This window comes from Impatiens glandulifera, chromosome 1 (assembly GCF_907164915.1).
Source record: "Impatiens glandulifera chromosome 1, dImpGla2.1, whole genome shotgun sequence".
NCBI lineage: Eukaryota > Viridiplantae > Streptophyta > Magnoliopsida > Ericales > Balsaminaceae > Impatiens > Impatiens glandulifera.
In genome coordinates, this window is record NC_061862.1 from 66,860,651 (window position 1) to 66,873,308 (window position 12,658).

The following is a 12,658-nucleotide window of genomic DNA, read 5'->3' on the forward strand; positions in this document are numbered from 1 at the left end:
TGATATGACCCCATCTTATATAAGCTCGTCTAATTTCATCCATTTTATTAAAAGAATATTTCCATATCGGAATACGTAATGCTGGATCAAGTTTAAGAGATTTGTTAAGTTTTTGAGTAGGGATATCTGTTAGGATCTAGGTCGCCGCTGGTGGACCGGGGGTTGGACCGGTTAGCGGTTCTCACTCGTAGGGTGGTGGTTAATCCGATTAGAGATTAACACCGGGGTTTCAATACTACACAACCTGTCACAAACCCTTGAACTAGGTTCAAGCGCGGAAGAGGTTTGCTTTCAGGTTGAAGCGGCACGCTTGTATGATAGGCACAGTCGGTTTCGGATGATGAAGGTTTGGAGATGGTGGGTCGGTTTCGGTAATCTGGATATTCGGTATGGTTAGTGTAAAGTCGGTTATATAATGAAGCCGACAGAAAGTAAATAACACAACAGATTTTATGGATGTTCGGAGATAAAACTCCTACGTCACCCCTTCTTCTCGAAACCGCGAGAAGGATATTCACTAAGGAATACAAGTACAAGTCGATCGAGACTTATTTCCTGCTCGATAACACTCTTACATTTTACACCGAAATTGTAAAACACACTTTAACTTTTAACACTTAGGATTTCTAAAACAGCACACTCTTTTTACTTGTAGTAAATGCTCTTAGCGCTCGTTATCTCAATGTATGTCCCGCATTTACTCTTCTGCAACTGCCTCCTTTTATAGGTGAAATATGCCAACGGTCATATTTCACTGCCTTGAGTCTGATTGGCTGATCAGCGGTGCAATGATTCAGTGTCTCAGAGGTTCAGACCTACGGTCGTTTCCTCAGACCTGACGGTCAACCTCAGACCTGGCATTATGTCTCAGACCTGGCGGTCTGTTCATTCGGTGTGTAGGACAAGCCTGCCGGGTTTGTCTTTTACTTGATATAGGCACTGTCTGTTTGGACAGTTGTCTGTACTTTGAAGATTTCCTTTCTGGCTTATCCCGAAGTAGAAGGATCCGGTAGTACTGTTTTCTGCAGCCTACAGTCTTTCCTCAGACTTGCATGGATATGGAAGTATTCAGTCTGTTCCTTTGGTATCATTCTCAACAGATACCCAAATTGTCTTTTTGTACTGGTCGGTCATTTGACTTGGCCGAATGTCTTTTGGTATTGATGTAACCGGACTTCTTCCGGTTATTCTTGTCTTGTGGATGATCGGCTGTTTGATGATTCCGGTTTTGAGCTTTGACCGATCCTTCCTTTGTGCGGTCACGTTCCGAAAACTCTTGATCGGTTTGGTAGCTAGACCGGTTAGGTTTCTTCAGTCAGTTCTCTTGTTCATCCGGTCCGGTTCCTTGTTCCTGCATGGGAAGTTTGTTTAAGTTAGGTTTATTTGAACCGGTCTGAATTTATCTAACAATTTCTCCCTTTTTGATTATTTTATTTAAAATTATCAAAATCATGTAAGTTTGCAACCGTACACCGGTTGTTTTGTTTGGCCGGTTTTTGAAAAAGACTTAGAGAATTTTCGAAAAATTTTGAGAGAGAAGTTTTGGAAGAGTCTTTATCTTTTATCTAACAATTTCTCCCTTTTTGATTATTTTATTTAAAATTATCAAAACTAAGTAGAAATGCAAAATAAGGCCGGATTCAAAAATAACTTTATATGTATTTATAGATGACCGGAAAAGACAAGACATATAGAGACACTAAGATTAATAAGAAAAAGAAGGATAGTCCCTATTCAGAGTCTGTGAAGTCATAGGCACTCTTCTTTTTCTTCGGTTGCGGTTGCCTGGTCTGCTGGGAGGATCGTTGCCTTTTAGACCGGGACCGCAGCTGTTCTTCGACTTCGTCCTCGACTAGGTCGGCTTGCTGCGAAGTACCCGTAGTGACCGGTTCAGAGATTTCATTGAACATCTCGGCTATCTGAACTTTCTTAGGAGCCTCCCTCTGTCTCTTTTTCGGTGCTGAAACGGAGGCGGCCGCCTTCTTCTTCTTCTCATTTTCCTTTGCAAAAGCTTTCAGCCTCCGTTCCTCCCTTTCAAACCGTGCGGCATCCTCCGCAGCTCGATTGGCCATCTTCTCAGCAAACCCTGGGAATATGGCCCCAGCCTTTTTAATTCGTGCGGCTTCCACCTCCGCTTCGGTCAGTTGAGACGATAGCGGCGCCTCTTTATCTTTGCTAGCTTCGGCGTCCAGCGCATCCTGGACCCTTTTAGCCACTTGAGCATCAGCCTCTATAGCCGCGGCGTCCGCGTTCTCCTTAGCCTTTAGAATTTCGGCCATCTGTTCGGTAAGTGCCTTTACTTCGGCCACGAGATTCTCGTTTGTCTTTTCGAGTACTGAGACCCGGTTAATTGTCGTGTCAACCCGTTCGAAATCCTTCTTTAAGTTGGAGGTCACATCCTCCAGAGTTGCGGTTCGCTGAACACATTTTTCGCGCTCACCAGCCTCTTCCCACAGTCCGGCGCCGAGTTCTGAGAGTCGTGCTTGATGTTGATCCAAAAGCTGCTTTGTCACGTCGGTGAACTTCAGGACCGAATCAATAATGTTGTTGCATCTATCCTTGAATGGTTGAAGCTTGGACACGTCGTGTTCTTGTACGCGGTCATCGATCCGCTCTGATATGGATGCTTCAAGCTTTTGAAGTCGATCCTCAACCCATTCTTCAGCAGCCCATTCTTTAGGAGGGTCCGAAGCGGTGACTTCCGGTGGTGGGGGAGGTGAGTGCTCTGTGGGATCTGGATCGGCTCTTTCACCGGGATTTAACGATGCAGCATCTTCATTTGGAGGTTCTAATTGTGCCGCATCCTCTAAGGTCGGTACCTCAACCTCTAAGGTCGGTACCTCAACCTCCAATATCGGTACCTCGACCTCCCTTGGAGGTGTTGGACAGTTAACTGGAAAATTTTCGATTACCGGAGCAGTATAGACCGGCACTCGCTTTTGGTTGCATATTGCTTCCAGCCGCTCTATTTCTTGAAGTATTTCCAATTTGCCTTTTGCAAGCTTTGTTAACACCCGCGGTGCTACGGTGTCCACCGATCCCCCCTTGTTATACTCTTCCTTAATTTTCCGGATGCGCTTTCTTAGTTTCCGAAGTTGGCTTCTCGGTATCAGGAGACAGGTTCGGCTTTGTACCTCTTGAATTGTGTTGGATTTTGTGAGGCGCAACATCAGGTCCTCTACTTCCTCCAATCTGTCGATGCATTCCTTTTGCGTGAAGCTCGGTAGGATTTCTTTATATCTTGTACTGAACCGGTGCTCATGCCACTCCAAATATAGGTCTATAACGTCCTCGTCTCGCTTGTTAATGCCCTGAAAAATTTTCTAGGCTAATCTATCGGCCTCTGCTTCTTCGGCCTCCTCCCTCTCCGTGTTGTAGCCTTCATCATTGGCTACTTTATCAACCCCGTCTTCACCCTCGGTGGTCTCAGGATTGGTGTATGGTTCGGCATCGTTTGGACTTCGAGCCGACTGATCGTCGTCGTTGACCGTTCTATCATCGGTCCTATCCGTGTCGGTTTCCCCAGAGGCCCACTCCTCATCTTCTGTTTGTTGTGGTGGGTCTACGAAGGTTATCTTTTCTTTCCCCTTTCCTCCGGTCTTTGCTTTTGCCGGGGCATCTTTCTTTGCGGCTTTCTTCTTTCGGCCACCTGTGGTACTGGAGGCCGGCTGCGTTCTTTGAAGGAATTGCCTCGATCTAATGAGGCAACGTTTTGCTACCGCAACACCTGGACCGATGTTGAGATTCAAGTGGAGGAAGATCTTACCGAGGGGCACGGCGTATCCCCACGACCGGGTTGAGTCCGGTTTCACCATGTCCATGAGGTTGCCGAACACTGATCTTGCCCAGTTGACCTCTTTTCCTTCCATCAGACCGATCAACATCTTGATTTTGTCTTTGGTAAGGTTGCTGAAGTTTCCTCCCCTCGCCAGTATCGCCCTGGCGAAAATGTCACATGCCGGGATATACTCCGGCCTCAGCATTTGTTTACTCCCGGATGTTGTGATCGGCTCAGTGGTTGCCGATAAAATGTGGCAAGCCGCCTCAAAGGTGTCATGGTCTATTTCTGCTGTTGCATCCTGGCCGGTTGTTGGGAGATGCAAGCTCTCGGCCACCAATGCTTCGGTGATCTCGATTTGGGAACCGCAAACCGTCGCGATGATCCTGTCGTAGGCGATGATTGCGGTGTTGAAGAATTCTTCGACCGTATCTTTATAAATTACGTGAGGACCGCCTAGGAAATATCCCAGACCGGTTTTAATCAGCCGGTCAATAACTTTCTTCGCCTCGGTCGTCCCATTCAGCCGGATTTCCTCGAAATCCACTTGAGAGTAGAGTTTGAACAATGCCGAATCACGACCCATGTTAAAGAGTTTGAGAAAGTGAGAGAGATAGCCGCTTCAGATGGCCGCTTCAAAAAGGGTTAGACAGCTTAGAGAGAGAAAGTGAATTCGCGTGAGAATGAAAGAAAATGACCGAGGGTCCCTTTTATAGACGCGGTTTGGAAGCCCAACCGTCCCATCATTAATGGGCGGGAATTTTCCCTCCAAAGTGAAAAGTCGCCAAACTGTGGGCGGTAAGGCGAAAACTGGGGGCGGCAATTTTGGGCGGGAGATTTCCCTTCAAAATCCTTTTGCCTATGTCATGGATGACGCATTCTTTTCTTTGAGGCCGAATGATTGAGCGGTTTCTAAGTCTAACCAGACATTTTGATTGATCAGAGTGTTAATAGTTTTAAGCAGATTTTATAAGACCGGATAGGAACGCGGTCATAGTTTGAAGATCGGTTACTTAAATAAATTTTCAAAGAATTGAGAAGACACTGTCATTTAAACTAAAGTAATAATGGAATTCAAGAAATAGCAGATGAAAAAAACCGATTATAAGATTCGGTACAGAGATAGGCATACATAAGCAATGGAAAGTATAGCCTATTCAAAAGACATTCTCCAGAGTCGTTCTCTTGTCGAATCACTATTGAGGATGTTTGAAGAGGAGGCCGGTGTACCCGGTCCGAACTCTGGTCGGTATCCAAGGATCAGCTTGCTGATATGCGGTGCATACCCGAGACCTTTCTTGGTCAGCACCATATTCTTTAAGTTTTCCCATATGACCGATGACCAGTTGATGGCCGATTTGCAAAGAATGTTGGTCATGAGATTGTAGGTATCTATATATATATAATGATGCTTAATTTTTAAAGTGTCCGGATTGCCGGGTCGAGAGCTGTGGTTAATTTGGATACTTGGGTCGGATTGTGGGTTGACCCGTTTTTAAATTTAAAACGGTTAAAAATAAAATTAAAAATGCTAGAGGTATGTTTCGAACTTGCAACCTAACAAAACAAGTACAACTCTTTAACCAACTAGGCTACAAAGACTTTATATTTTAAATTCAACACCAAATTTGATAAACGCGGGACGTTTTAATATTAATATAAGTTCAACTTTTTAACTAACTAATCTATATATATATAATGATGCTTAATTTTTAAAGTGTCCGGATTGCCGGGTCGAGAGCTGTGGTTAATTTGGATACTTGGGTCGGATTGTGGGTTGACCCGTTTTTAAATTTAAAACGGTTAAAAATAAAATTAAAAATGCTAGAGGTATGTTTCGAACTTGCAACCTAACAAAACAAGTACAACTCTTTAACCAACTAGGCTACAAAGACTTTATATTTTAAATTTAACACCAAATTTGATAAACGCGGGACGTTTTAATATTAATATAAGTTCAACTTTTTAACTAACTAATCTATATATAATGATGCTTAATTTTTAAAGTGTCCGGATTGTCGGGTCGAGAGCTGTGGTTAATTTGGATACTTGGGTCGGATTGTGGGTTGACCCGTTTTTAAATTTATAACGGTTAAAAATAAAATTAAAAATGCTAGAGGTATGTTTCGAACTTACAACCTAACAAAACAAGTACAACTCTTTAAACAAAGACTTTATATTTTAAATTCAACACCAAATTTGATAAAGTGGGACGTTTTAATATTAATATAAGTTCAACTTTTTAACTAACTAATCTATATATATATATAATGATGCTTAATTTTTAAAGTGTCCGGATTGCCGGGTCGAGAGCTGTGGTTAATTTGGATACTTGGGTCGGATTGTGGGTTGACCCGTTTTTAAATTTAAAACGGTTAAAAATAAAATTAAAAATGCTAGAGGTATGTTTCGAACTTGCAACCTAACAAAATAAGTACAACTCTTTAACCAACTAGGCTACAAAGACTTTATATTTTAAATTCAACACCAAATTTGATAAACGCGGGACGTTTTAATATTAATATAAGTTCAACTTTTTAACTAACTAATCTATATATAATGATGCTTAATTTTTAAAGTGTCCGGATTGCCAGGTCGAGAGCTGTGGTTAATTTGGATACTTGGGTCGGATTGTGGGTTGACCCGTTTTTAAATTTAAAACGGTTAAAAATAAAATTAAAAATGCTAGAGGTATATTTCGAACTTGCAACTTAACAAAACAAGTACAACTCTTTAACCAACTAGGCTACAAAAACTTTATATTTTAAATTCAACACCAAATTTGATAAACGTGGGACGTTTTAATATTAATATAAGTTCAACTTTTTAACAAACTAATCTATATATATATAATGATGCTTAATTTTTAAAGTGTCCGGATTGCCGGGGTCGAGAGTTGTGGTTAATTTGGATACTTGGGTCGGATTGTGGGTTGACCCGTCTTTAAATTTAAAACGGTTAAAAATAAAATTAAAAATGCTAGAGGTATGTTTCGAACTTGCAACCTAACAAAACAAGTACAACTCTTTAACCAACTAGGCTACAAAGACTTTATATTTTAAATTCAACACCAAATTTGATAAACGCGGGACGTTTTAATATTAATATAAGTTCAACTTTTTAACTAACTAATATATAATGATGTTGAGTAAATGAATACTTGTGTCGGATTGTGGGTTGACTCACCCATAAACTTAAAACGGTTAAAAATAAAATAAAAAATGTTATCCATAATTTTTTTTCACGGTTTTTATATTATTACTCGTGCAAATGCACGGGCTAAATGCTAGTTCTTGGAATACCGTTCATTAGGTGATTGACACAGAATGGACCAGGTCACGATTTCGAGTAGTAGCTGACCGTGACTGTCAAGTTGGGTTTTTGGACCAAAGTGTTCCACCGGAGAGGAGGTGGCCGACAGGTATTGTGCGGTTTCAGATCCCGCAAGGTCCTGAATCGCCGGGAAGTCAGAGAAACCTTCAGCGGGTAGACCGAAGAGTGAGGAAAATTCATCCTCGTCGATCCAGAATGTGTGGTCTCTGACAGTCGAGACGATGTATTTTCCTCTGATGCAGGCGCTTCGAAAGAAGGCCTTGACATCATCTATAAGAATGGGACCGGCCTCTTCAAGAAACGGTTGAAGACCGGTTTCAGCAAGGGAGTCATACATGAATTTCTGCTTAGTGGTGCAATCCCTTATGTCCGTGCAAGATTCGAAATCGATGCATAGGAAGTTTCCCAGAGTTCTGCTCGGCATGATTTCGGTATTGAAAGAGAGAGAAAGGATTCAAGAAGAGTAAGAGTGATTTTGTACTTTCGGATGTGATAAAATGAGTAGAGAACGGCTCCTTATATAGGATCGGTTTTGGAGGGAAAAATCTGAGCATTGATGGTCAGTTTTGTTTTATTAAGGAAAGGAATCTTTACCTTTTCAAGGCGCATGGGGAAGTGGCAAATTGCAAGACCCTAGGTAAATGTTAGTTGGGAAGTAACCAGTTCGGTTGGATATTAAATATGCGGGTGGTTGGGAGTTATCTCATTAATTGGGATTATCTCATTAAATGCATTTAACACATAACCGATATTAATTAGATAGAAACCGAAAATGGTAGAGACAATGCCGAAAATGGCATACGGGAACGATGAAGTCAAGAAAAACACAAATAAAACCGAAAGTGACATGGATGAAGCCGATTTGATCAAACTTGAGTTGGTTAAGAATACATCCGGTACATGCTGCAAAACGACCGAATGCAGGAAGGAGTAACTTAGCGGGCGCGGGGATTGACTTCACGAGGGGGATTGAAGTTTCTCCTCCTCCAGGCTCTCTCAAACCGATCATAAAATGAATCGGTTGTCTCTTTGGTTAACACCTGGGCCTGGATCAAACCCTCGTCAGGACAGGTTGGAACACCAAGTTCCACCAGAAGGGTGCTTAATTGGGGAATAAGACCGACCGACCGGATGTTAACCATCCAGATTAGGGTGTCGAATAACACCCGGGACCAGTTGACCGGCGTGCTGGTGATGATGGCCGCCATCATGTTGAAATTCGCCGCGCAATAGGTGTTGGTGACATCTCTTCCAAAGATGCCCCTTCCTATTACATCGTTGAGGAGCTGATACTCATCCCTCAGGAGAGACTTAGAGCCATGATCATCAACAGGCTCATCCGACCGGGCAAGGGAGAGGGAGACCTCAGCCTTAATGTCGGCCGGAGGATTGAGGTCTGTGATCCCTTGCTTAGGCAGACCGAAGCACCGAGCAAAGTCCTGCTCGGTGAAATCGAAGATTATACCCCCAACCTTTGATTGGATGTGGGTATCAAAGTGGGGTGTGCCCCGGAATACCCTGGCATTATAGTAAAATTCCAAGACGGATTCAGGGTAGATAGTTTGCTTGTCATCCAGAAAATACTGGAGGCCAGTATCTTCCAGTTTCTTGATCATCCGATACACCTCATAGTGTTCGGTACTAGAGCAGGATTCAAAATCGACTTGAAGAATGTTTGGGAATTGAGACATGGTTAGGTTGCCTTAGTGAGAGGATGTTCTTGTGACTTGTGAGTGTTGAGGTGAGCGTTTGCTTCACTTAAATACTAGTTTAGGGGCTATCCTATTGTCCAGGCATTAAATGGGATGACATCTATTAACTGCAGGATAGAGGATATTGCATAAGAATAGGCATGTTTGCAGTCTAGGTATCGGTCATAGGCCTGAACCGTGAAAGATATCAAAAGATCTTTACGTCTTTTTAGGCGCGACCATGTTACTTTGAAAGGGTAATGATGCAGAGCAGATATCCTTAACCTCTGATAACTATTCCTCTTCTGTTTGGAATTCAAATAATCTAGGGTAACCTGCTTCCGAACCGGTCAGGTATCAGTTGTTCATCCCGATGCGGTTATTTGGTGCATGCACCAAGTAGCCGGTCGGTTTACTCTATCTGATAGACTGGGCGGTTCTTCCACAGACACCCCGAAGATTCAAAGTTCAACAGCTTAGGAAGAGTTACCGGTTTGTCTACTTGAACCGATTTCCCTTTAAGCATCCTTTGGAAGGATTTGGCTAATGTCGGTTAAGCCGAGAGTAAGCCTGAATTGAGAAAACTTAGCTTCCTGCAGCGGCTTCGTGAAGATATCGGCTACTTGTTGATCGGTCGGTACATATTCCAACCGGATATGCTTCAGCGTGACATGCTCCCGAATGAAATGATGCCTTATGTCGATGTGCTTGGTTCTGGAGTGGAGAACCGGATTGTAGGTGATCGCTATGGCACTCGTGTTGTCACAGAAAATCGGGGACTCTTCGGCTATGATACCGAAGTCCTTCAGCTGCTGTTGGATCCAGAGGAGTTGGGAACAGCAACTTCCGGCCGCCAAGTATTCAGCCTCCGCGGTTGATGTAGCCACCGATGTCTGTTTCTTGCTGTGCCATGACACCAGTCGGTCACCTAGGAACTGACATGTTCCACTGGTGCTTTTCCTGTCGATCTTGCATCCTGCATAATCTGCGTCTGAGTAGCTTGTTAGATTAAAGGATGAGTCCTTTGGGTACCACAGACCGACATCAGGAGTGCCTTTCAGATACTTCAGTATCCTCTTTGCGGCTGTGTAATGGGATTGCTTTGGATTTGCTTGAAATCTCCCACAAACACCAACAGCAAACAGGATGTCCGGTCTACTCGCTGTCAGGTACAGTAGGGAACCGATCATGCCCCGCTATGCAATCTGGTCTACCGATTGGCCCTCGTCATCCCTGTCCAGCTTAACTGATGAGCTCATTGGAGTAGCCGCCGAGGAGCAGGTGTCCATACCGAATTTCTTTAGCAGCTCCTTGGTATATTTAGGTTGACTGATGAATGTTCCTTCTTTAAGTTGTTTAACCTGAAGACCTAGGAAGAAACTTAATTCTCCCATCATACTCATTTCAAACTTATCAGTCATCATTTTTAAAAAATTTATCACATAATTTAGGATCGGTTGAGCCAAAGATGATATCATCTACATAGATTTGAACAAGTAGGATATGTTCCTTCTTTTTAAATTTTAACAGTGTCTTATCCACCGAACCGATGGTGAAATCACGCTCTAATAGAAATGCGGTTAGTGTATCATACCAGGCTCTAGGTGCTTGCTTTAGACCGTATAAAGCTTTGTTCAGCCGGTATACATGGTTTGGAAATGCAGCATTTTTGAAACCGGGTGGCTGTTCAACGTACACTTCTTCACGTAGATCACCGTTCAGAAATGCACTTTTAACATCCATTTGAAAGACTTTGAAGTTTTTGAAAGTAGCAAATGCAAGAAAAATCCTAATGGCTTCAATCCTGGCTACAGGAGCAAATGACTCTTCAAAGTCAATGCCCTCTTCCTGTTTGTAACCTTGAGCCACTAATCTGGCTTTGTTCCTCGTGACCAAACCGTCCTCATTGAGTTTGTTTCTGAATACCCATCTTGTTCCTATGACCGATTGATCTTTTGGTCTGGGAACTAAGGACCAGACTTTACTACTCTCGAACTGGTTTAGCTCTTCTTGCATTCCCAAGATCCAATCCGGATCTAACAATGCTTCATCTATTCTTTTCAGTTCAATCTGGGATATGAAAGCAGAGTTAAAGTATCCTTCCAGAAGTTGACTCCTAGTTCGAACAGGTTCTGAAGGGTCACCTATAATTTGCTCAGGAGGATGTTTACTGTTTCTTCTGAGATTCAGTTCAGGAGTGTCTACCAAGTTACCGTTTGTTTGATCAAGGCTAGACTTGTCGGTAGGCTGAACGAGATTGTCAGACCGACCGACTCCCTCGGATTGGACCGAAGTGTCAGCTTCCTGTTGTGGAACAGCTTGATCCGGCTGGGTATCAATGTTACCCATTAGGTCATGGACAAACCGCCTGAAGACCGGAGTCTCATCTTCACTATCAGAATGAATATTGTTATTTTCCAGTCTGTTGTGTAAATCAAAGCATGAAGCAGTATTGCTTTCAACCGATTCATCGAAAACAACGTGAATTGTTTCCTCCATGGTTGCAGTTCTATTATTATATACTCTATATGCTTTACTTACTACCGAGTATCCTAGCATAATGCTGGTATCGGTCTTTGCATCAAAAGCGGTGAGTTGGGTTTTACCATTTATATGAATGTAACATTTGCAACCGAAAATCCTGAGGTACTTGAGTTTGGGAACTCTGTTAAAATAAACCTCATACGGTGTTTTGTTGTGAAATCTATTTATCAAAGACCGGTTTTGTGTATGGCATGCAGTGTTGATAGCCTCAGCCCAAAATTTCTGAGCAATGCCGGAATCGGCTATCATAGACTGTGCGGCTTCCTTGAGAGTCCGGTTTCTTCTCTCGGTCAGGCCATTTTGTTGAGGAGTCCTAGCACTAGACAACTCGTGTCTAATGCCGGATTCATCAAGATATGCAGTTAATGTACTATTAGTAAATTCGGTACCTCGATCACTTCGAATGCTATTGATACGAGTTGATTTTTCATTTTGCAACCGCTTAAGAAGTGTGATCAGGTTTGATACAGTTTCACGTTTAGATGGTAGAAATATTACCCATGTATATCTAGAATAATCATCAATAACTACCATGGTGTAAATCATACCTCCTAGGCTAATGACCTGAATGGGTCCAAATAAATCCATGTGAAGAAGATCTAGACATCGGCTAGATTGAATATTTCCATTACTCTTAAAAGATGACCTAGTTTGTTTACCCATTTGGCATGCTGAACATACCTTATCCTGGTTAAATACTATATCAGGGATACCTTCAATTAGCTTTTTACCGCGAATGTAGTTTAAGGTTTTCATGTTTAGATGATTTAGTCTCTTGTGCCATAGCCAGGTTTGATCAGTCTTAGCTATCATACATATAGGATATTCTATTCTTGTTTTCCAGTCTACCTTATAGATGTTACCTATCCTATTTCCGGTTAGTAGTACGATGCCTTGAGAGTTCTTAACTAAACATGCATGTTTAAGGAATTCTATCGTGTATCCAGCATCACACATCTGACTAATACTAAGTAGGTTAAAACTTAGGTTTTCAACTAAAAGTACATTATCAATAGTTAGATTACCATGGACAATCTTACCCTTGCCCACAGTTTTACCTTTTGAGTTGTCACCAAAGGTAATTAGAGCACCGGTTACTGATCTGATGTCGATTAGCAAATTGCTATTTCCGGTCATGTGCCTGGAGCAACCGCTGTCCAAGAACCATTCGGAGTTTCCTAGCCGTTTCTTTGGATCCTGCAAAATGTACATATTCACAACTGTTTGGTACCCACATTTACTTGGGTCCACATGCGATTAGTCCCTTAGGTACCCAAACTTTGATAAGCCGGACGGTCTTCTTTGCTAGGGT